Source organism: Danio aesculapii, chromosome 13, assembly GCF_903798145.1.
Source record: "Danio aesculapii chromosome 13, fDanAes4.1, whole genome shotgun sequence".
In the NCBI taxonomy this organism is placed as follows: domain Eukaryota; kingdom Metazoa; phylum Chordata; class Actinopteri; order Cypriniformes; family Danionidae; genus Danio; species Danio aesculapii.
Window position 1 is genome coordinate 31019880 of NC_079447.1, and position 23299 is coordinate 31043178.

General features: G+C 37.9%; 1 protein-coding gene across 1 annotated transcript in view; it reads right to left on the bottom strand.

The window, feature by feature from the left end:
- The window catches only part of ndst2a (N-deacetylase/N-sulfotransferase (heparan glucosaminyl) 2a), a 197457-nt gene that overhangs the window by 115672 nt on the left and 58486 nt on the right, over positions 1-23299 (bottom strand). The gene's annotated exons all lie outside the window — the stretch shown is intronic.

Below are 23299 nucleotides of genomic sequence, written 5' to 3' on the forward strand. Positions count from 1 at the left end.
GTGACGCTGTTGACAGAAGAATAAAGCTCAAGATGTGGGATGCGACCTGTGTGAGCCGTAATTGATTTTTCTGCTGCTACATGAGTTAGGCAAGCTCTCTTGTATTTTTTTAACTCAACGCGTTACACGACGTCTTTCACATATATTCAGAATATGCATGTGTAAGTAATCTGAATAATTCACATATCTTTTGCGAGTTCATTATCTGAGATGTAAAACGCATGGAAAAGCTGCCTGTAGAGAAACACTGCACAGTCGCACACACATAGAGAGACGCTGAACGTGCTGGTGAAGATTAAAGAGCGTGTTTGTGTGTGTGTGTGTGTGTGTGTGTGTGTGTGTGTGTTTACAGCAGTTTGACTGATAAATATGAATTTGTAGCAATCGTTAGCGATGCCAAACAGCATTTCCCGGTGTTTACATCCTTGCTACAGCATACCGTTAACGCTAGACACTGTACATGTAATAAATCAATGTTAACAAATAAAAACACGTACAGGTTGTGGCTCAGAGTTCAGTTTCTGCTTGTTGGAGCTGCTCCTTTGAGAAAATTTTAACTGAATCCAGCACAGAACTTGAGAGAGATTCTGGAAGTTGTGTTTTGTCAAATCATGCTTGCTATGTATTTTTAAATTCTCTGGAACATAATTAATATTGAACTGTAAGTACTTCTGTCTTTGTGTCGTGTCATTTGGAAGCCCAAAAACAGAAGAAGCTCTGTGAATATAGCAGCCTTTGGATTTTAGCTCTCTTTCTGCTGTAACATTACAGCGCCTCTGGCCACGTCCCTTAGCTGTGCAGTGTGTGTGTGCGGTAAAAGTACGTTTGTGATCTCTATGGCCCGGAAGTATTTTTTTGTAGTCTCCAAAATTCGTTCATTGTAGGCTTTGCTAGGCTAACTCTATAAAAACCTGTCTCCCTTTGAGCGTCTTACATTCAGAGATGCTGTTTATGTTCACACAGCTACATTACACATCAACTAAAGTTTAAAATATGATATCCTAGTGGACCACCACTTTAAAATAAAGCTGATCTATTCAGGTCAATTTTCATCCGATTCATCTGCTTTATGAAAACACTAGTCATCAACCTGTATTTTCCCTGAGAAGGTGTCCTTGGTAATTCTACAACAGCATTCTGGATTGTCATGCACTCAGTTTTATTTTCAGGAAAGGAGGCTTTGTTTTCCCTTAGTCTAAACTGTATGTGATGTCCTGGTGGAGGGAATTCAGGGGAGAGAATGAGCGCGATCAGGGGTTTCTGGTCCTTGACATTTAACCCCCTGAGTCTCGAGACTTTGCACCGCTGCTTCCAAACTCTGCATGTCAAACGTCAATCCTCGTGGATGAGCCGACTAGCCAGTCGACACTGTATATAAATAATGCAATGCTATTGGCTTCAGCTATGAATCATTCATACATGTTATACACATATTTATGCATGCACGCAGGATTGCAGATCCTTCCCCCCATGTACCATTATCCTTAAACATGAAAAGAATAAAATCAAAGAGGAATGAAAGAGTAGTCATGGCCACATTTTAAAAAAAAACAGTCTAACTGGACTCAATAAAAGACTCCTCCATCACTCACAAATGTCCATGTGATCTATCTTCCAATTAGCACACATGGCAGCAACACTAACAACTCTGACTGACAGATTCCACTGCAGATGGGATTTCTAATCCTATTGTAAACCAGAGTTCCCCACTTGGGGATACAGCAAGAATGGAGGAGAGAAAGAAAAGGACGATGTAAGACATAGAAAGACAGAGAGAGAGAGAGAGAGAGAGAGAGAGAGAGAGTGATAGTAAGCAGTCTGCCAGCAGGTGAGGATTAGCAGTCTATCATAATGGGATTTTACCTGTGCAGTATGTAGCAAATCAGCACAGCAGAAGAGAGTTACACAAGACTGAATCTAGCATTTCTACCCTGACTCTCCAGAGATTCGCTATCTCACAGCTCTCTGCACCCGACTGTGTTCTGGAGACATGGGGAAGACATGCGCTCTATGCAATAGATGCAACGAGAAAGCGGAGCCAAAAAAAAGTGAACTCAGAAAAACTGCAACTCTGCAAGATTTGATCAAATTAGTTTGAGGAAAAAATCTTGTTGGAAGTTATTTGCATTTACAGATGATAAGATGTGAAGTCACTCTAAAATGGAAAAGCATGACTACGCAATCTCAGCGAAGACCAAGCAAAGAAAGTTTAAAATAAACAACCCATAAAATGATTGACTACGATTTGATTACTTAAACACTATGACCATGATTTTCAATAAAGATTTGTTTCTACATTGTTAACTTTAAAGAGCCCCTATTTTGTATTATAAAAGCTCATATTTTGATTTGGAGGTCTCCAACAAAAGTCTGATATGCATGCAAGGGTAAAAAACACTTTATATGTCTTATAATGTGCAATTATTTTTACCTAATTATCCCAACGACTCCCATACGATTCGATCGGCGATTCATTTGTTCCCAAAGCCCTCATTTGGTTAATCTGTGCTGACTGGTCCGTCAGCCCAGTCTGTTGTGATTGGTTGACTGGAGCACGAGACAGAGAGAAACGCCCACCATGTTTAAGTAGCACAAAGTATCTGCGAGCCCAATGCAGTTAAACACCAGCATATTATTCTACATCTAACCCTAACCCCAAGTAATAACAACAAACATTCAGTTTTAATCCACACAAAGGCATGGGCCGGTATAAGATTCTCACAGTATGATAACCTTGGATAAAAATAGCATGGTTTCACTGTATCACGGGATTGCGATTACTATAAAATAATTTCTTTTAAATGTCTGGGTAAAAAACAAAAACTTTTCCCCCATTTGAACACAAATTTAAAATATTTTGGAGCAGTAAACATGTCAGGCTGAATAATTCAAACAAATCCTTGACTTCTGCTGACTTCATTAGTTTCAAAAACACAGATTTTTTACAATTTAAAACAGCATCTTTGGAGATCTTATCTGCCAGAGATGCTGTTGTCCTAAAAAAAATATGTAAATAAAATCTTACACATACCTTAGGAGCAATATTACAAAAAATTTTTATAAAAAAACCTTGACTTTTCCAAACCGTGGTATACCTTGAAAACGATTATCGTTCCATGCCTATCCACACAGTGGCAAAAGTTGAACTATTTTGAAAATTGCTATTTTGAACAACCGCGTGTGAGGAACAGCTGATGGTGGCCATAGCAAAGACAAATGGCAGAGGATCGAGAGTTCAAAAACACATTTAAATCAGTAAAGAAAGAAGCACGTGTCACGTTTCAACGTGGTTTTGGACGTGATATGTGAAAAAGCCCCATAAAGACTAAACCTGAGAAATACAGTACAAGCACTGATCTATAATAGATAAGTGATTCCAAGCCGCATGGAGCGATTACAAGCTACAACACACACTTAAATACATATTGTAACAGTTACTGACAAAGTCCCTGTCAAACTCTGACAAAGTCCCATACATAACAGTCCTTGCTGCACCTTCCTTTAATAGCAAACGGCCGACGAATCCCTTTGCAGAGTATGAGTTGGCTATAGTGTAGTGTTGTTATAAATATTTACTCTAACCCTTTATTCCCCACAGCCGAACCTCCATCTGTCAGTGATGGTCATCTTCATTTCAAGATCAGTTGCATGATCCCCCGCACTCCACTAGTATCTGAAGGGAAAGTTTTAACGAACCGGCACTTCATATTTGGTGATGTACAGTATCGACGTCGATGAGGTCAGGCAAAAGATTCGAACCTGACACGATTCATTTATTCGACTCTGAGTCGACTATTTTGTTAAAGAATCAATAGTTTTAATCATAGTGCACTTTGAGATTTAACCCTCAGCTGGATGTTTTCATTCACCTAGTGCTGTGTTAGAAAATGCATGAAAGCTCATTTTATAAAACACATAATAGGGGCTCTTTAAGTGGTAATTTGCTTTCTAATAACATTTGTCAATAGCATTGTTTGGTGAAATACTACTACGCTAACAACAAATCTTAAATCCACAAACAGAGTTCTCAGTCAAACACCCTTAAATGACAATCTAACAACACAAAAAGAAAAGAAAAGAAAAACAGGTTGTTTCCGTTCAGCAGACTTAGATTAGACGGCTCTATTCATATGGATTTACTTTTCTCAACAGTCAAAACTTTCATTGAAGGACACTTCGTTCAGCTTAAACAATCGAACATGAGTTTGATAATAAGAACATACAAAGACATACTCTCTGCATCCTCATAAATCCTGTCCAAAAACAGCACAAAATGTAACAACTGTCCCAAATTAAGTGCAACTCACCACACAATATGCCACTGAAAACAGAGCCACTTTGTAAGCTTCTCAAAGTATTTATGCTCAACTCATAGATACAATGATGACTCTAGTTCGGCAGTTTTCTTTACAATGGAGGCATTTTATCTACACAAGGAACCATTCAAGTCAGTCGCTGCTAAAGCAAACCAAGGCCTTAGGAGAGAAAGCATATTCCACAAGAATAAAAAGCGTATCTCTTATTAAGCAAGTACAGTCACTTCTAATCAGAGCGACTGAAGTTCATGAGGTGACATTTGCGAGCCGACAAGCACAGGACCCGTCATGCTAATGCAACAGAGTAATTAATCTGCCCCCAATGGAACCCAGACCACTAAAGGTCACACGCACACACACTTTCTCCCTTTGCATCTGTCTTACGTACACAAGTTTCCCCACAATCCACGGCCAAACACGAATTCATCTTCTGGCACAGAGTATTCTCCTTGTATCTGTATTTGTTTGTGCATTTCTATCACCCTGTTGTGGCCGTTCTTCTGCTGACAGACCAGACATGCGCACTGCCTTGACCTGTGAAACACACATGGAGGGGATGTGCTGGATTCTGCTTAGTTAATGCAAATGGAATCAGCGCTGGAATATTCTTCACTGCTGTGGGATCTATTCAATGAGCACAGACCACTGATCCTTCACTGTTTATAAAGCTCACATGAGCAGCGTGCGTGTGCATCTCATCTAAAGGAACAAGACTTTCATTATTACTCATCCCTAGGTTGGTGTATTAAGAACCGCATGAAAGATTCACGTCAGCCAAAAATGGAAATGGTCATCATTTACACACCCTCATGTCATTTAAAACCAGCAATCCATGCAAATTCAAGTTCATTCAACACTCCTTTGACTTTAATTGCATCTTTTTAGTTTCAGCAGTAGAAATTCATACAGGTATGACACAGCATGAGGGTAAATAAATGATGAACCTTTTAATTGGAATGACCCGTTCCTTCAAGGAACAGATGTAGCTTGGAAATAGATTGACGGTTTGTAAATGAAGAGTTTGCCTTCAAATGCAAGGTCAAACATACTTGCATGTTTCATCCTGCGTTCAGTTTTCCTGATCTCTTCTGCATTTTGAGTCTCAGCAGGGAGAGACTGTTAATAAGATGGACCCCTCCCACTCATGATTGGTGGGTCAACTGGGATATGATATCTCTGAGGGAATGTGGATTGTGCAGGAAGGCCCCATTGTTTTTAGTGAGCGAGAAAGTCATTTAACATGAGATTTCACCACTTGCGCCATTCTCAAGAGCTTTGCGACCGAATAATATGCAGCATGTGCGATGAAAAAGGAACTTGAATAATAAAACAAGAAAAGCATTCAGCTACATGCTTATACAAGCCTGAAAATACAAAAAAAATATTCTCCTGACTGCAAATGAGCTCCTTTGTACAAGTACGAAACTGTGCTAACTGATGAATAGGCACATTTGGGTATAGGATGGATCTCAGGACGGTATCTGATAAAAAGGCAAAATTCTCTGTGGTCCCATACTAATAACAAGAGGGAGATCTTCATGACTGATTGTCGAGGCCCGCAGGCTTCCCAGAATTGTGTCAGGAGGACTGTACAAACATCCTATGAAGATCCAAAGAAGATTAAAAGGCAAATCTGGGGCAAGAGTTTTGATACAGGACACCAACGTCTGGCATATCTGCCTTAGAGCAGGAAAGATCTGGCAGGATGTCCAGCCACATATGAGCCAGTGACATTCTCTTAAAGGAACATTCCACTTTAAATAAAATAAATAAATAAATAAATGTAAAAAAAAAAAAAGGCTAATTTTACGTTTTACTATTTTTGAATCCATTCAGCCGATCTACAGGTTTGGTGGGAGCACTTTAAGCTTAGCTTAGATGATTGAATCGGATAAGACCATTAGCATCTCGCTCATAAATGACCAAAGAGTTTTGATATTTTTTTCTATTTAAAGGTGCAGCACGTAAGTTTGACACCCAGTGGTCGAACTAGGTATTGTATTCCTGGATCACAACACATTTTCACTCAGCTGCTCCTCTGACAAGTCCAGGCAAGCGCAGGTTGCCAGATTGACATGGGTGTGCCTGACTATCGAGCCTAAAGGCTGATTTAAAGCTGATTTCAACCATTTTCTAACTAAAAACAAATGGCAGGCAATGGAAGAAATCCATACTAAAAGGAGATTTTGTCCTAACCAACAGCTGAAATATTTATTTTAGAAACAGCTTCTATTTCTCACAGGTGAACAACAGGCTAAACTATGATCACCTCAGGTACACCTCATGTCCTTTATTCAGTGTTATGCTATTAATGTGAGATGTCTGAATGACAATTTCGTGACATTTATTGCCATAATGAAAGTAACAGCAGATCTTGAAAATAAAATAATCAAATATCGCTTGAAATTGAACTTTAAAAATGACTCAGTACAAGCGTACACATATTAGTGATTTAGCATGCGCATTTAATAATGTTAAAGAGGTTTAATATGTATCAATTAGATCATAAACCTTACCATTTCGTTGGAGTGCAGTGAGTGCACTATTCTATGCAAAATGTTCTGTCATGTTTCGTCTGCTGCAAGCAGCCAAACTGCTTATCACACGTTTTGTTAGGACACAGGGTTACAATAGAACGTGCTTACCTAATGTTTAAGTTTGTAATATTCATATTACTTGCTAATCAATAACCACCTCATATGGAACTCTGAATCTGCCCCCTCATTTCGGGGCTGTTACTGTCCACCGGAGGTCGCATTTCAGTCACGGACACACAATTTGACAGCTTTTCTGACAGAATAAATAAAATGCCCCCGTTTTTCAAAAAGGCAACCCAGGGTGCTGAAATATTATTGGCTAAAGTGATATTGGGCAGGTTAAATTACCAAAACAAAGACAGCGTTCTGGCACGTAACTCACACACAGCAGAATATATGACTTCAGCATTGTTTTTTAGATAAACAAGAATATTCACTTAGCATGTTTCTTAAATATCTGCAAACATATTATGATATTTCTATGCTTTAGAAGAGTCAAAAACTTACATACAGCACCTTTAAAGCTCGACTCTTCTGTAGCTACATTGTACACAGACCGATGAAAGATGTAAAGTTGCTATTTTCTAGACCGATATGACTAGGAACTCTTCTCTCACTCCGGGACTTTTGGGACATCCAAGGATGTTTGTCATTGTTATTATTTGGAGTTATGATGAAGAATAGAGCAATACACTGGTGTACAAACTGCACAGCTTTATCAATAATTTCCTGCATTGCGCTTTCACATATACTGCACCCTAGCTGCTTACTGCAAGCCTTGATGGGTGTTTCATTTTTTAACACACACTGCATGCAGTTGACCAATCCTATAATAATAGACTGGGTCATCGGACAAATCACCACAGATTAGAGTCACGCAAAGGGAGGACTTTGGAAAAATGCAACACAGAACAAACATGAGTGATTAGATTTATTATATAAGCTTAAATAACTACAAGTAAATTTTAAACAACCACAAATTTTAAGACAATGAGTGAAAGTGCTTTTGACCCCGTATGCATATTAGCTTGTTGTTGGGGACTACCCAAACCAAAATATGAACCGTTTTAGTCAATAATAGGGGCACTTTTTTATTATTAATAAATAATATTAATAACTGGCTCGGTCAGTTGGTGGCTGAGTCAGTTGGCGTTTTTGTGTGGAGCTTGCATGTTCTCCCCGTGTTCGCGTGGGTCTCCTCCGGGTGCTCCGGTTTCCCCACAAGTCCAAAAACATGTGGTATAGGTAAACTGAATTGGTTAATTTTTTATCCGTAGTGTATGTGTGTGAATGAGTGTGTGTAAATGTTTCCCAGTGATGGGTTGCAGCTGGAATGGCATCCGCTGTGTAAAATATATGCTGGATAAGTTGGCGGTTCATTACGCTGTGGCAACCCCTGATTAATAAAAGGAACTAAGCCAAAAAGAGAATGAATAAATGAATGAATGAATAATAATAATATTAAACTTTTGAAAATATTCCTAATAGAATTAATTACTTTTATGAAACATGCCAACCTATTTGATTTAAAATCAGAAAAAATAAACCTCAAAGTGGCACAACCCCAGTTAAAATAAATAAACACTCTTAACGCTACACTACAATCATTTGAATCACGCACTATGTTGTACACCCACCCCCTGCCTGCAAAAAGCGTGCTAAAGCTCCCTCCGCAGAACAAGGAAAGGGGAAATAAATATGAAATGTCACTTGGAAAGTGCACTGCAGGAGAAGTGCACACTCTTGCACTTTCTGACATGAGGAAGACAGCGAGTGGGGTGAAGATTTATGGTGTGCACAACATCAGGAGTTGATAATTCTATTAGAGGTAGCACCCAGGATTAATACACATCCTCTCTGGGTCTTCCATGTGAGCAAAAACAAAAGGGTAAAACTGTTAGCTCTTCCCAATAGATCGATAGAAGAGAGGCGGGAGGCTGACAAAACTACAACTCTAATCTCAAAGAGCCTACATCAAATTACTACAAGGCAAACCTGAAGGAAAAAAATAGCCATGATAAAGGCTGAAAGAAATAGGGAAGGAAAAAGAGGTACATTCCCGCAAATATATTCCATATATTTGACAATAAAACTGGTAAATCGAAAGAAATCGAACACTATATAAAACAAGGACAAAATGATATGCTTACCCCACCATACCTTTGGGCATTAGTCTGTTTAATGAAAATAACATGGACACTTAGGCACTTTCAATAAATAGTCCCATTTTAATACCATTTTGACCTTTAATATGGAGATGCTGGTTGTGTGTGAATGACTTGATGTAGAAATAAGTTTTTGTTTGTTCATTTGTGTAACTTTGTATTTAATTTTCATTTTAATTAGCTTTTTTTTGGTATTTTGTATTGACTTATAGATGTAATTTCTGCAATAATTGAAAATGGCATTGCTACGCAGAAAACAAATAAGTAAAATATGCGTCCCATGTTGCTAAAAATACTATTAGGACACATATATTTCACATAGAAGTGAAAATCGGTTGTTTTTGCATTATTTTGAGCAAATTCATTCTTCTGGTTTAAAAAAGAAAATTTAAACCTGCGTCACGGCCATGAGATGGAATAGCGTGGAGAGGAGATGTCTGTACCAGCGGGTACAACGTGACATCATTGAGTTTTCAGGACTAATTCATGAGAAAGACTTGGTTCAAACCAATCAGCGAACTCTACTGTGCATAAGGTGCAACTTCTTTAATATGCATGATATAGCTTCAAAGACTGTTTTTACCTGTTACAGTGTTCAGAAGGCAGAGAGGTGACGTTGTGTTGCCAACTGGAATTAAAACAAGTGGAAGAAGAATTGTTCGGAGACATGGGTTGTCGGTGTTTTGTTTATAAATGTGCGACCACATGAGACCACATCTTGTGTGTGGACCCACATGTGTGGATTACAGTGGTCTGCTAACATGTGACAAAAATATGTTTGTAAGGAACAATTTCACTCGAGAGCTTTTTGCATCTGGAAATGGTCAAATCCAGATTTGCCACTCGTCTTCTTTTAAAAAAAGACGCGGCTCCAGTTGGTGTTGACTGTCCTGTCTCTAAGGATTTGGTAAGTGTGCGATCAGTGTTCATCATTGTTTATGTTTCTCCAGATGGCATAGTTAGTTAGTATCAGTATCAGTAGAGTCAACAGCACTCTTTCAGTTTTTAAAGACATAGTTTAGTCAAAATGATTTAGTTACAACGTTTACAGTACGTTAATATCACTACAACATTATGGACTGAAAGATCCGCTGTAAATGCTGCTCTCTGAATGTAAACACCCTAAACTATTATCGTTGTGTCAGATTTTCGTAGCGTATGATTTTCACCGCATTTTGTGACAGGATAGTCTATACACACACAGCAGTTTGATGCTATTCTCTGCACCTACTGAGCCTTTGCCCCTACCGAGAAATGCAGAGGTTTTTTTCTCCTATTTGGCGTGCAGTATCAATTTCCATTAAAACAACACTCTTCCAGCAGTTCCTTGCATACAATATCTTGTTTGTCACGGGGGACATGTATGAAATATTCCTAAATGAAAGTGAAAGTACCAAACTGCAGCTAAAGTCGACAAATTAAAGATAAAACACCCAAAATTACATGAAACTCCAGAGGAAATGTGGATAGCCTGATGATGCAATGACGTTAATTGATCCATGTGCTATAACATGTAAAACAGGATCATGAAAAAAACATTCAAAAAGTAACTCAGTAAACACCGCAATCATGTTACTGTCTTATTCAGATTAAGCCAAATAATTCGATTACTGATGTCCATGTAAACATAGTCACTGTCTATCTCCCCTGCGTCTGTATTTGTGTTGCCTCTGTGAAAATCAGTGTGTGCACTTAATGAAACTCCCCTTTTTATGCAAAATCTTTCCTCCTTCACCACTCAACAATCCCACCTAAACAAAGCTGGACTCACACACTTTCCTAACTTTTTTAAACTAGAGGTGTGAAAACACCCTGAGGGTTTTATGGCCCTTTAAACCTAAACGCAATGCATATTTAGGCAACAGGTCTGAATATGCGAAAGAACAGAAGAGTTCCAGGTAAGGAGGAGCAATCATTAAAGTAGATGGTAGTGATTGTGTCTTTCATGTTCTTGTGATATTAAGGTCTAATCCCAATTCTACCCCTTAGCCCTTGCCCTACCCATTGGGTGTCCCAATTCTCTTTAGCTTCAAGGTGTGCGGGTAGGATCTTTCCCTTTGAACAAATCTTCAAACTGAGATATTCCAGGACCACACTCGGAACCAAGGGGTAAGAATTTCCCAGAATACACCAGCCACAATGGCAGTATAGCTGCAGATCCACAAATTAGTATTTTTTGTCATTATTACGAATTTTTTACAACAAACAAATATACATTTTAATATTTTCATAACCGTGTTAGTGTTTTACCGTCATGCTTAAAAAAAATCTAAAATAAAAACCGCTAAATTTCGTTATCTATAAGCTCTTATAATAACTCCTGTAAAGCAGTCCCACAACATTCTGACACTCGAATACCCTGTCAGAAAAGTCTAGTGGCTGGGAATGACTGTTTTCCAGTGTCTGCTATAATGCTAATGTTGGTTTTTGTGTGTGTACATAGATGAATATGGCCACTGTGTAAATGCGCAGTATAGTTACAATCTTATTGCCACATTAGATAGTTATGATAACGTAACATATGCCTTCAGTGATACAACTACAGCAGTTGCGATCGTCTGATCTCATATGTAGTATGAGATCGTGATGACATATGATGATGTGTGCAGGTGCTGTAGTGGTTTCCCATTTCTTAGGGGTAAATTTTGAAGCCCTTCCCCTTCACACTTCAATTCAATTCAATTCACCTTTATTTGTATAGCGCTTATACAATGTAGATTGTGTCAAAGCAGCTTCACATAAAAGGTCCTAGTAAATTGGAACAGTGTAGTTCAGTTTGTAGTGTTTAAGTTCAGTTCAGTTTAGCTCAGTTCAGTGTGGTTAATAATCACTACTGAGAGTCCAAACACTGAAGAGCAAATCCAACGATGCGCAGCTCTATAGATCCTGAACCATGCAAGCCAGTGGCGACAGCGGAGAGGGAAAAAAACTTCACTAATGGCGGAAGTGAAGAAAAAAAACCTTGAGAGAAACCAGGCTCAGTTGGGCACGATCATTTTAATTTCTCCGCTGGCCAAACGTCTTGTGCAGAGCTGCAGTCTCAGTGGCGGAGGCTGGAAGCTGGCCTCAGCGAAGACTCGTCTGTCTCTGGAGCGTCACAGGAATTAGTCTCATGTTCTCCACTCTTCCATGACCACCACAGTTTAGGGGCCATGGGAAAGGTGTAAAAAATTGGGATTGGGCACTAAAACTACAATGACTAATTAACATATGGCTGGCTTTGCTAATTGTCCAAATGATAATGCCTGTCTCGAATTTCATGAATGGTTTTAAATTTGAAAAATGATTCAATGTGAGCTAGCAGTAAGGCTGTGAGATTTGTTTATTCCAGGTTTGTATAAAGATAGATCTCAAAATTGGACCATATAATCGCAGTTCAGATTATATGCATGTTATAAATTTAAAGACTGTCCGCCCTCAGTTACATAAAAAACAATCTAAATATTTAAATTACTTATATTTATTCCTTTCCCACTGACTCTTCAGCTATTGTATTGGGGCTTTTTGTCCTTTTTGCGAAGCTTGACATTCTCTGGTTAGCTCTTTGTGGAGAATTTCTTTTTGTCTTCCACAGAATAAAGAAAATCTTGTGGGTTTCAAAGAATGAGGGTGAGCAAATGATGACGGTTTTCATTTTTGGGTAAAGTACAGCAGTGGTTTATAATACAGATGTCCCAATCAAAGAGCACATTTGTCTCCTCCTCTCTTGCATCAGTTGAGACACTAAAGCTCTGTTCACAAACAAAAACAACAACATTTCAATGCATTGTAGACAAGATTGTGGTTTTAAAGTTAATTCCACAGCCGCCAAAGTTAACTTGTTTTTACTCAATTATAAGGCAACTTGTGTCCTTTAGAGAGAGTGCAATTTGTAAAAGCATCAAGAGATTAGAAATATTGTATATTTAATTCCATCAATAAAGATACATAAATAAAAACCTGCTGATAAAGATTAAATCTAATTAACAACTTTACCCAATATTCAAATGCAACTAGATCCAATATTTCAAGACAATGAGAATAATCTGGTTTAGTGCACCATCGACAGCCCTAAATGCATTTCTTTCTCTATGGGGAATAACCGACCAGATGCTACTCATGATGTGGCTTGCTGCCCAAAAATTTACCAGAAGAATGACTAACAAGCCAATCTATGAGAGCCAACACACATTAAATAAAGCAATTTAATGAATAAATAACAACGACAAATGTATGCATAAGCAATCATGTGTGTCTCTCTATGATGCGTCACATCCTCTGCATAGTATCAGACTGCAGATTCTTAACAACAACATTTGCAGCAACACCCTTTAGGCTTCTGTTAATGTCTGGTGGAGATTATCACACAAGCACAACAAGCTAAAGAACGACAGGCTCACAGAAAAAAAAAACAATGTCTTGGCATTTGCTCTATCAGAGCTCAATTATTTCCATATTACAAAAGCGCTCCAGAAGAACAGAGGAGCGTAATAAATGGCAATGAGGCGATACTAATGTACCTCTCTTGTGCTCCCCACTTTCAGCCTGAGAAAACACAACAGCCTGACTCTCAGGCCTGGCTGAGCACAAACCCTCCTGAAAGAGCCGTGAGTTTTGGGAAGAGTGGGGGGGTTAGTTGCGGCTTAGCTATTCATTTTTCCCTCTTTGGTTTCGTCTCGGCACCCATGCAGCAGTCTGCCTGTTTGAATTATCGTAGGGCAGCGTGTTCACAGCCTGTTTCTCTTCAACCACCCCCCACCAATTGTTCCCAGCCTGTCTGCCACAGGAAATTACACTTCCACCTTCAGGCCACGCACGAGCAGACAAGGCCTGCTTCCACATGAAGACCAAAAACAGGCAGGGGGAGAGTGGGAGACGGATGCGGCCAGACACGAAAGCCAGGAGACTGGTTTACATCTGGTAATAACATCGATCACAGACAACCACATGAAATTGAGCGGTCAACCAAAAAAAAAGACTGATGTTAACCTGGTATTGCCATACATCTGTAGTGATTGAGCCATGTTGGATTTAATCTAAAGAAAGCACCAAATTAAGTTGACAATATTGTCCACATATTGTTACAATCTTATAATAATCGAGCCGGTTAACAAGGTTTCAAAAGACTTGTTTTAACACAATAAATTAATAATAGGGGAATAAGTGTTCTTTCAACAATGTCCAGTATGCATTAGCATTGACATCAAAAATGCACCATGGACTGTAGAGCAGGAATGAACAATCCCGCTCTGGAAGGGCCAACATCCTGGACCGTTTCGATTCGAAAAACTCTAATGAATCCCAAGACTTTAATTAGAAGTTAGATTTGCGTTTAATTAAGACTGGAGCTTAACTCTGCAGAACAGTGGTCCTCCTGAATCTGGTTTAGACACCCCTGCTGATTTTTTTTCCAAAAGAATCCTAATATTTATCTGAATAATCTCATTCTGATTGCTAAAACAGTAACGACATTTTACTATGTGCTAACTTTTTGTATTCTAATTAAGTTAAAAGGTTCCATATGTAAGATTTTGCTTCAGAGCTTTTCAGACATAGTTATACTTATTTTGACTAACAGAATTTTTTTCAAAGTTACAGACTTAAAGTTTTGAACACATGAACATTAACACCCATAAACATGTTTTCTGCAGTACTGCACTTAGGATGAAATGAAGACAACAACTCTCATGACTCCAATCTCAGTCACAAACTCAAAATATTGCTGCATTCCAATTCGCAATCTGTCCTATATAGTATTTTAAAAAAGAATAAGTATGTTCCAAATTCTAGTATGTTGAAAAGAGTATGCAGAAGGATTATAAAAATTTTAAGTGTAGAAGCGTCCATACTCTAACTGATGATAATGCCCACAGTACATTGCTCATTGGGAGTGAATTCGATTAGAACTACAAATGCGGGTTGTGTTGGTGCCTATGGCGTAGTGGAAAGTGCACCGACACATGGACTCCGGTGTTCGCGGCGAGGTCCTATGCTGATTCCTCCACTCTCTCTGCTCCCCACACTTTCCTGTTAATTCTCTCTGCTGTCCTGTCCTGTCAAAATAAAGGTGAAAACCCCTAAAAAAAATAAGTATTAAAAAAAAAAAGAAGTTTGTATGTTTGTATGAGTAAAGATGTTTGTTAATTAATATCTAGCCAACTGAAACATATTTAAATCGCGTTTTCTGTGTTATATTTCATCTGCAACAACAATACTGAACTTATATAAAGAAGTGTTTGGACATTAACATCTGAATGCAGAATTATCCAAAGACCTGAGGAGATTTCTCTGCAAGAAAGACTCGCGAATGGGAGATTAACCTGCTGCTGCTTCTATAATGAGGCAGGAAATTAAATATGAAAGCAATGTGGATAATGTGTGGATGACAGGATTCATAACTAAGCAACACAACGATCTGTTAACGATGAATTAGTATGTCCCAAAACTTGCATACTCTTTTGTCACACACTCAAAAGTATATATTTTTCCTTAACAAAAAGTACATACTTTTAGGGCGTAGTATATGCGAATTGGGATGCAGCATATGACTTTGTTGTGAATATTTGCCCTCTAGTGACAAAAAATTACATACTGAGGCTTTAAATCATGTTGTCGCTCCTTTAAATCATGTCATATTGCACATTTTCAAAAGAAAATGTACAGTAAGTGGACATAAGTGAGGGTTCTTTTTTTTTTTTTCAAAATGTCAACAATTGACTATATTGTTGCACTGCATCAGTTTAAAATTGCTTCTACAAATATTTGACCTCTTTTATTATCACTTGTGTTTCACAGCTCTCGAACAGAACTCTTCACATTGAGTGCTGTACCAGGCGAGTTACAGAGCAAGTTTACTACATCACAAAATCTATGAATATTTGAGCTGGTTATGCGATGGAAACAACAAATAGTATTAGTTTACAAATCACACATTATGACAAAACATAACAATATTGTGTATCATGAAATATGTTGTTTTTGTATGTCCCCTGACTTGTTATACCTGAAATACACTGAACAATAAAAAAAAAACTGGATCTGTGATGAATCTGCACCATTAAACAGTCCTAACAGCCTGATTCATTTCTTACCACCTCAATGCGTTTAAAATAATCAAATCACTCAGTAGAAAGTATCTCAGAACATGATCTGCAGTACTGAACATTGCAGAAGAAATAAAAGAACAGTTACGATGAGTCAAAGGTTAAAGAGTCCATATAGAGCATTTATTATAAATCAAGTCTGTTCAGTGGGAAAAGAAAGAGTAAGAGGAAAAAAAACACTGTATAAAGACAGCCACAGATAGATGGTAAAAGTATTATTAGTTAACCCTGCATTTACCTGCCTTTTTCGGTAGCATGCTTGAAGCCATAATAACAAATAAAAAATAATCTATATTAAATTAGGTCCAACTTTAATGATATGCAAAAAATAATTGATTGAACTAAACATTGGGTTGGGTGGATAATGACTTTTGCTGATGATGATAATGAATTTTAAAGGCTGATACATGCTTTTGAAAGGAAGGCTTTATGTCATGCGGGTGAAAGTAGATGAGAAATCAAGTGGCCAGCCTTATTGCATGAATATTAATGCCACATACATGCATATTTATAATACTTTTAACCGCCACAAACAGCTGTGTACAGCAAACAAGGAACCCCAACCTGTTTTCAGCAAGTAGGACATGTTCCTGGATCTATGTTGATTCTGAAACAACATTCCAATCAGCCAATCAGAATTAAGAGATATGTTTAACAGTTACGTTTAAGTTTAGGTTTATGCATTCTACATGATTGTCATCCAACTATTATTCCCCTCTGATTTTGGGAAAAACTAACAGGTATGGTTGGGTTTAGGGGTAGGGAATAGGTATGGAGTATATTTATGAACAAAAATGATGTTCCACGATCAACACAGATGTTAATCCAGGATCGCATTGTACTTGGGAAAATCATGATGTGCAACAGGAAAATATTTTGAGTGTACAAACTACATGGTATTGGAAAAATCTGAGATTGCGATTTTTGATATTTTGCAATACATCTTTATTGAATAGCCCTATTTGGAAAGAACTTATTTTCAATTGACTGGATGATTTTGTATAGAAGAGTGCAATTACATAAAGTATAATAAACAAATCACAAGCATAGACAAATACATCAGAGCACAGATACAAATAAAATTAAAAAGTGCTTTATGGCTTTCTGGAGTCATAGTTCTCAGGTAAATTGAAAAAAAACTTTGCAATCACACCACAAATGATGTGTTCTGAACTGTAGTTCTAGTCAACTATAATGCAGACTCAACAATGCAGAATCTGTAAGGCGATTACTGCAGATGCACACATTGTGATATTGATGCTGAAATGATATACTGTGCAGCCCTGTTACCAAAACCACAGGTTCACGGCTTTCCACCGTGCAAATACATGAGGGAATTGTACTTTACACATCCTGTGTAAAGATGCTTGTGGAATTGGTGCTGCTTCCAGACCAATGTTTGATCTGGAAGCCCATCGAGAGGCACAGTACAGCTTCAGCAGACTATCCTTCACTCTGGACACAAGAAATGCAGTTGAATTTGCTGCCTCATGTCACAGAGAAACTTTGGTGAGTTGGTTGGGTTTGGTTCACACACAGTCAGTGAGTGAGAGATGATCATACACCATAGTTTTGCACAGCACTGCTCAAGTCCAACACATCCAAAACTGATTTTAACAGTATTCTCAAATCCTGCATCACATTGAAAAATGAAAACTTATTATTCAATATACTGGATGCATATTACAAAGAAGTACTTAATGAAAGTAGAGCTACCTAATATAACACTGATTGCAATGTGCCATTTCTCAATTGATTAACTTGTAAAAATCACGCAAACCGGCTGCCTTAAAAAACACAAATTAGTGTTTAAATTAAGTGCCTCAATCATCCAGCAGCAACGGCACGCATATACAGGATATGCATCAACAACTGCAGTTACTGTTTTATATTAAAAAGGATAGTCTTAACCTACTTATGGCCATACTTTTTTCTTTTTTATCTTTATGGCAATTTTTTCAATGTAGACTGTCAAAGCAGCTTACCATAGGTGAAATTCTAGTAAATTAAAACCAGTTTTCAGAGTTGAAGTTTACTTTAGTTTAGTTCAGTGTAATGTCACTGCTGAAAGCCCAAACACTGAAAAGTATCCTGAAAAGGGCGGGGTGATATTGAAAAAGTATCATTCGGTATCGGTAAATATTCTGTAAATATTTTTTAACAATTCATTTAGAATATTAGGATTTTTTAAACCACTTCATTTTAATTTACCAACATTACTAAAGGCAAATAGTTTTAACAGTCAAAAACAAAAATATGTAACTAAATATCAGATCTCTTTATAATAAAATAAACAGCAGCGTTAAAGAGACTCTTAAACTTGATAAAACATTACAAAGTGTGCGCAATGATAAAGTGTAAATACTAAACAATTAAAGCAAACTTTAAGGTGTGAATAATAATCATACAGTAAACCTCAAACTCTGTCAACAAAACTAATTATGATAATCAAATCTGAGCTTTAAAGTAAAGGAAACAACCTTCATTATTCATAAACATATTGTGAAGTTGAATGACTACATTACGCCCTATGCTAAAAACTCTTTGGCTGCATTTACACTGCATGGTTCAAGTGACTCAATTCAGATTTTTTTCTCCCATGTGGCACAGATCGGGTATGTACGTGTAAGCAGGAACAAATCACATGGATTCCGATTTACTTAAATCAGATTCAGGCCTTGTTCATATGTGGAAATTTATTCGATATGAATCGGATCTGTGCCCTCGTGTCTGCAGTGTAAGCAGGTAGATCGGATTTTCACCTGTCAATGCGAGTCGTGCATCATTAAAAACCATAGCGAATGACGTCAAGTCTGACACTATCATTTAAGAACAGACATCAGAGTCCCAAAACAGTTTTATATTGTCATAGGTATTTAAGCATGTTAACGAGAGCGAGAAAGCGCAATGTCCTTCACATAACCAATATAAACTAATATAAAACTAGTGCATACATCATGTGCATGAATCACGCCATGGACATTACATTAAGATGTCTAAAGTTAAAAAAAAGCCTATATATCAAAAGAAGCTTGTTAAAAGCTGCAAACAGATTACATACAGGAATAGAGAAAAGAGCGCTCTTTTATTATCAGCTGTTAGTCAGCGCCCGCTCTTTTTTTTCTGGTCACTACGCCTTTGCTGTGCGCTGTGTGTAAATGCAGACAATCGGATACGAGTCACTTTTAAAAGATGATGTAAGCAGGTCAGCAAACAAAAATCGAATAGAGTCACAAAATCGGAATTGACCATCAAGATCTGCAGTGTAAATGCAGCCTTTTAGATGGGGAGCTGGTGGCCAGGATGCACAAGAAAAGAAACCAAAAAGCCACTCTGTGGTGACATCCTTACATCCTCTTTTTATTTACAATCTCCTCACCAACACGGCACTCATTTTCACATGTGTTGTTATTCTGACCTGAAGTGACGAGCACGTGGTTTACTTGACCATTTAATGAATTGTATCGCCCTGCCCTAATCCTAAACCAACTTTTCTTCCTAAACTCAAATATTATTGAAACACGAAACACAATTGAAACAACCCTCATTTTAGTATTGTGGAATACTAAAAAAAAAAAAAAAACACTCCAGTAGTGCAGTACAGCATTCTGGGAACAAGACACTTTCTTGATAAAAAAAGAAATACTCATGAAAATCTGTTTGTTTTAACCATTAAGAACTATTCAGAGTAAGAAATGTATACAAGAGTTTTTACAGTTTACATCATATTGTACTAAAATGTCAAGTAAAAGTGTTTGCTAGGACATAGGTTAGGTTTTACAGTGCATGTCAACTCCTTCATAAACTTGTTAGATTTCTAGAAATTAAACATTCGACTTCAATTTGAGCTTTACAAAAACAACAGAAAAGCAGCAACAAACCAGATGCAAAAAGTATGGCTGAAAGAAAGAACAAACTAAAAAAAGAAAAACTAAATAAATAAAGAAATCAGGTCATAGCAGATTGCACAGCTGAAAGGCTGCCCTAGTCAAGTGAAGCAACAAACATTTAAATAAATAAAAAACATGAATGTCTCTTCAAGCCCAAAGGTCTAGGTTTGCAAATGGAATCTCATTACTTTGCTCTCCAGGCGGCAGGAAAACTATTAACACAACAGCTGGATTTCGACAGAGGGGAGTAAGACCAGGAGGGAGAGACACTGAGCGGAGGCCGGGGAAAGAAAAAGTGAGCTGAATAGACATGTCAGAGTAACAGGGGGGAATAAAGAAAGTGATGTGAGCACGGATGACAGGAGGGGAAGCGAGGGATGTGGAACGAGAGTCTGAGAGACACAATAACTTTAAACCTTTCACCTAATCCACAATGAGACACGCTGTGACATGCCAGGAAACCATCAGAACTCGAAGGAAGTGTTAAAAATAAAAAATTATGAATGTCTTGGTGCAATTTTGTCATCATTAGTCATTCAGGATGAAGAAATGGAATGAAATTCCCCCTCCACATTAGTTTAATTTAATGCTCCAGTGACACATCCAACAGCACATATGACATTAAGAAGCATAGTTTACCTAAAAATAAAATTAATAAATAAAAATCACAATTAAAATGACCACACAAACAATATTATTTATATATAAAAGATGAATATAACTACGATTAGGCATGGGATATAACAGTTTTCAAGGTATACCGCGGTTTGGAAAAGTTAAGGTTTTAAAACAGTCAAAATTATCTGCAATACCATTCCTAAAGTATGTGTATGATTTTATTTACGTTTTTATTTATTTTTTTAGAACAGCAGTATCTTCAACACAAAAGATATCCGAAAATGGTGTTTTGAGTTGTAAAAAAAAAAAAATCTGTTTTTAAAACAAATGAAGACAGCAGAAGTCAACTATTCATTTAGGCTGACATGTTTACGGTTCCAAAATATGTTAAATGTTTCTAAAAATAAAATATATTGTGCTCAAAAGAGAAAAAAAGTTTGAGTTTTTTACCCAGACATTTAAAAAGAATATATTTGAAAGCAGTTATCACAATACTGTGACATTTTTATCCAAGGTTATCATACCGTCATAGTTACAAAGTGTCATAGTCATTTTAAAATGATAATTTACTTAAAAAAAAAAAAACATTTCCTATTAATTTACACATAATATTAGTGACTTTTATCTTCAGTAGAACCATCAATGATTTTAGATGAAATGGTGGTTCAGATAATGCAAGTCAACAGCTCAGCTACTGGAACTTTAAGAGCTCATGATGATACACGGACAGCTTATGAAGTAAATTAAGAAACAGAACACAATTGGCCACAGCCATACCACCCTGCAGCCCAAGACCGGTAACTCACTGAAGCTAAGCAGGGCTGAGCCTGGTCAGTACCTGTATGAGAGAGAATGCGGGAAAACTAGGTTGCTGTTGGAAGTGGTGTTAGTGCGGCCAGCAGGGGTCAACCTGCAGTCTATGTGAGTTCTAATGCCCCAGTATAGTGAAGGGGACACTATACTGTTAGTGAGCGCCATCTTTCAGCTGAGACGTCTCTGTGGTCATTAAAAATCCCATGGCACTTCTCGTAAAGTGTATCCCCGGTGTCCTGACCAAATTTCTTCCAATGGCCCTATTCAAAAGCCTCCCAATCATCCCCATCCACTGAATTGTCTGTATCACTGTCTCTCCACTCCACTAATAGCTGGTGTGTGGTGAGCTCACTGGCATCGTGGTCCTGTGGCTGCTGTCAGATCATGCAAGTAGATTCTACACACTGGTGGTGGTGTGAAGAGACCCCCCTCGTGATTGTGAAGCGATTTGGGTGTATGGCCATACACAATAAATGCGCTATATAAATACACTTTAAATTACAATTGACATTATTACTTTTAATCCACAGACACACATATGCTCCAGAGCAGATGTCCTCAACATTTTTTATCCCCGCGGACTGGTCAACACTTGACAATTTTACAGCGGACCAGGGGTGGGGCGGATTGCTAGGTTCGTAGGTTGCTAGGCGGCCATCAATCGTTTTCTCAGAGGATGAAAAGCTGTCACTCTGATACAAGTTTTATTAATGGAGAAAATTAAAAAGCATTGCAGTGTTTGGGTGTTCTGTGTTTGTCTAATATAATTAGTCTACTGTAATGCGTATATTCTACACAAGCTGATCGGTCAGTTCTTGTCATGTGATTCATGGCGCACTCGTGGCATTCATTCAACTGTGTTCATTTGGAAGGCGCGAGCGCATCACGCCGTTTGTGCGCACAAGCTGGGAAATAACAAACTTGCGCAAACTCTAGAAAAGACTGGGTGCGCTCGGCCTCTAAAAGGCCACCGTCAATTGCGATCTCCATCAGTTGATCTTCTTGCACAGACATGCTGGATTCTCCTGACAAAAGGGTTGCGGATCTATTCCTTAACAATTCGCGGGTCCTTCACTGGGCCATTCCCCTTAGCAAAGAAACTTTCCAAAGATTTCTGTTTCTTATTCATGTTGCTGCTTGTGGGTTAAATTTGGCACTCAAGTGACTGAGATGCAAGCGAGAGAATACAGTCATTTTTCAAAATAAAAGATTTTTCAAAATAAAAGTTAGATCAGACTCAGATAATAAATAAAACAGAAATAATTAATGATTTCTTGTGCGGCCCAGTATAAACTGATCCACGGACCGGTACCAGTCCACAGACCAGTGGTTAAGGACCGCTGCCCCAGAGTATGTCCTTGACCGGCAAGGTAATGTCCTACATCTTGAATGACCTGAGTGAGAATAAACTTTTTTTTTTGCTTCTATGTTAAACTGCTTTGACAGAATTTACATTGTAAAAAGTGCTATAGAAATAAAATGAATTTAACTAAACTGAAATCTCAATAGACTTTTTTCACAGCTGGAAAAGACAGATCTGACATTTCTCATTTTGTGTTTCATGGAAAAAAGCCTTTTGAGTTTGGAATGACATACGGGTGAATAAATGACGACAATTGTTATTCTTGGATGAACTGTCCATGTACACTTTACAAAAACAGGAAGACTGTCAACACCGAGTCAGCACTTAAAAATCTACAGAATCTAAATCAAGACAAAACTCAAAACTGTTCCATCAAGCTTTTACCACGAAAGCAGAACTGGCCCAAGATGATTTAACAGATGCTCTTTATCCAAAGCAACATATGAATCGGCCTACACAAACCACAAGTACAATCCCTCTGAAGCGCAAGTGTCCTGCTCCATGAGATAATTGCG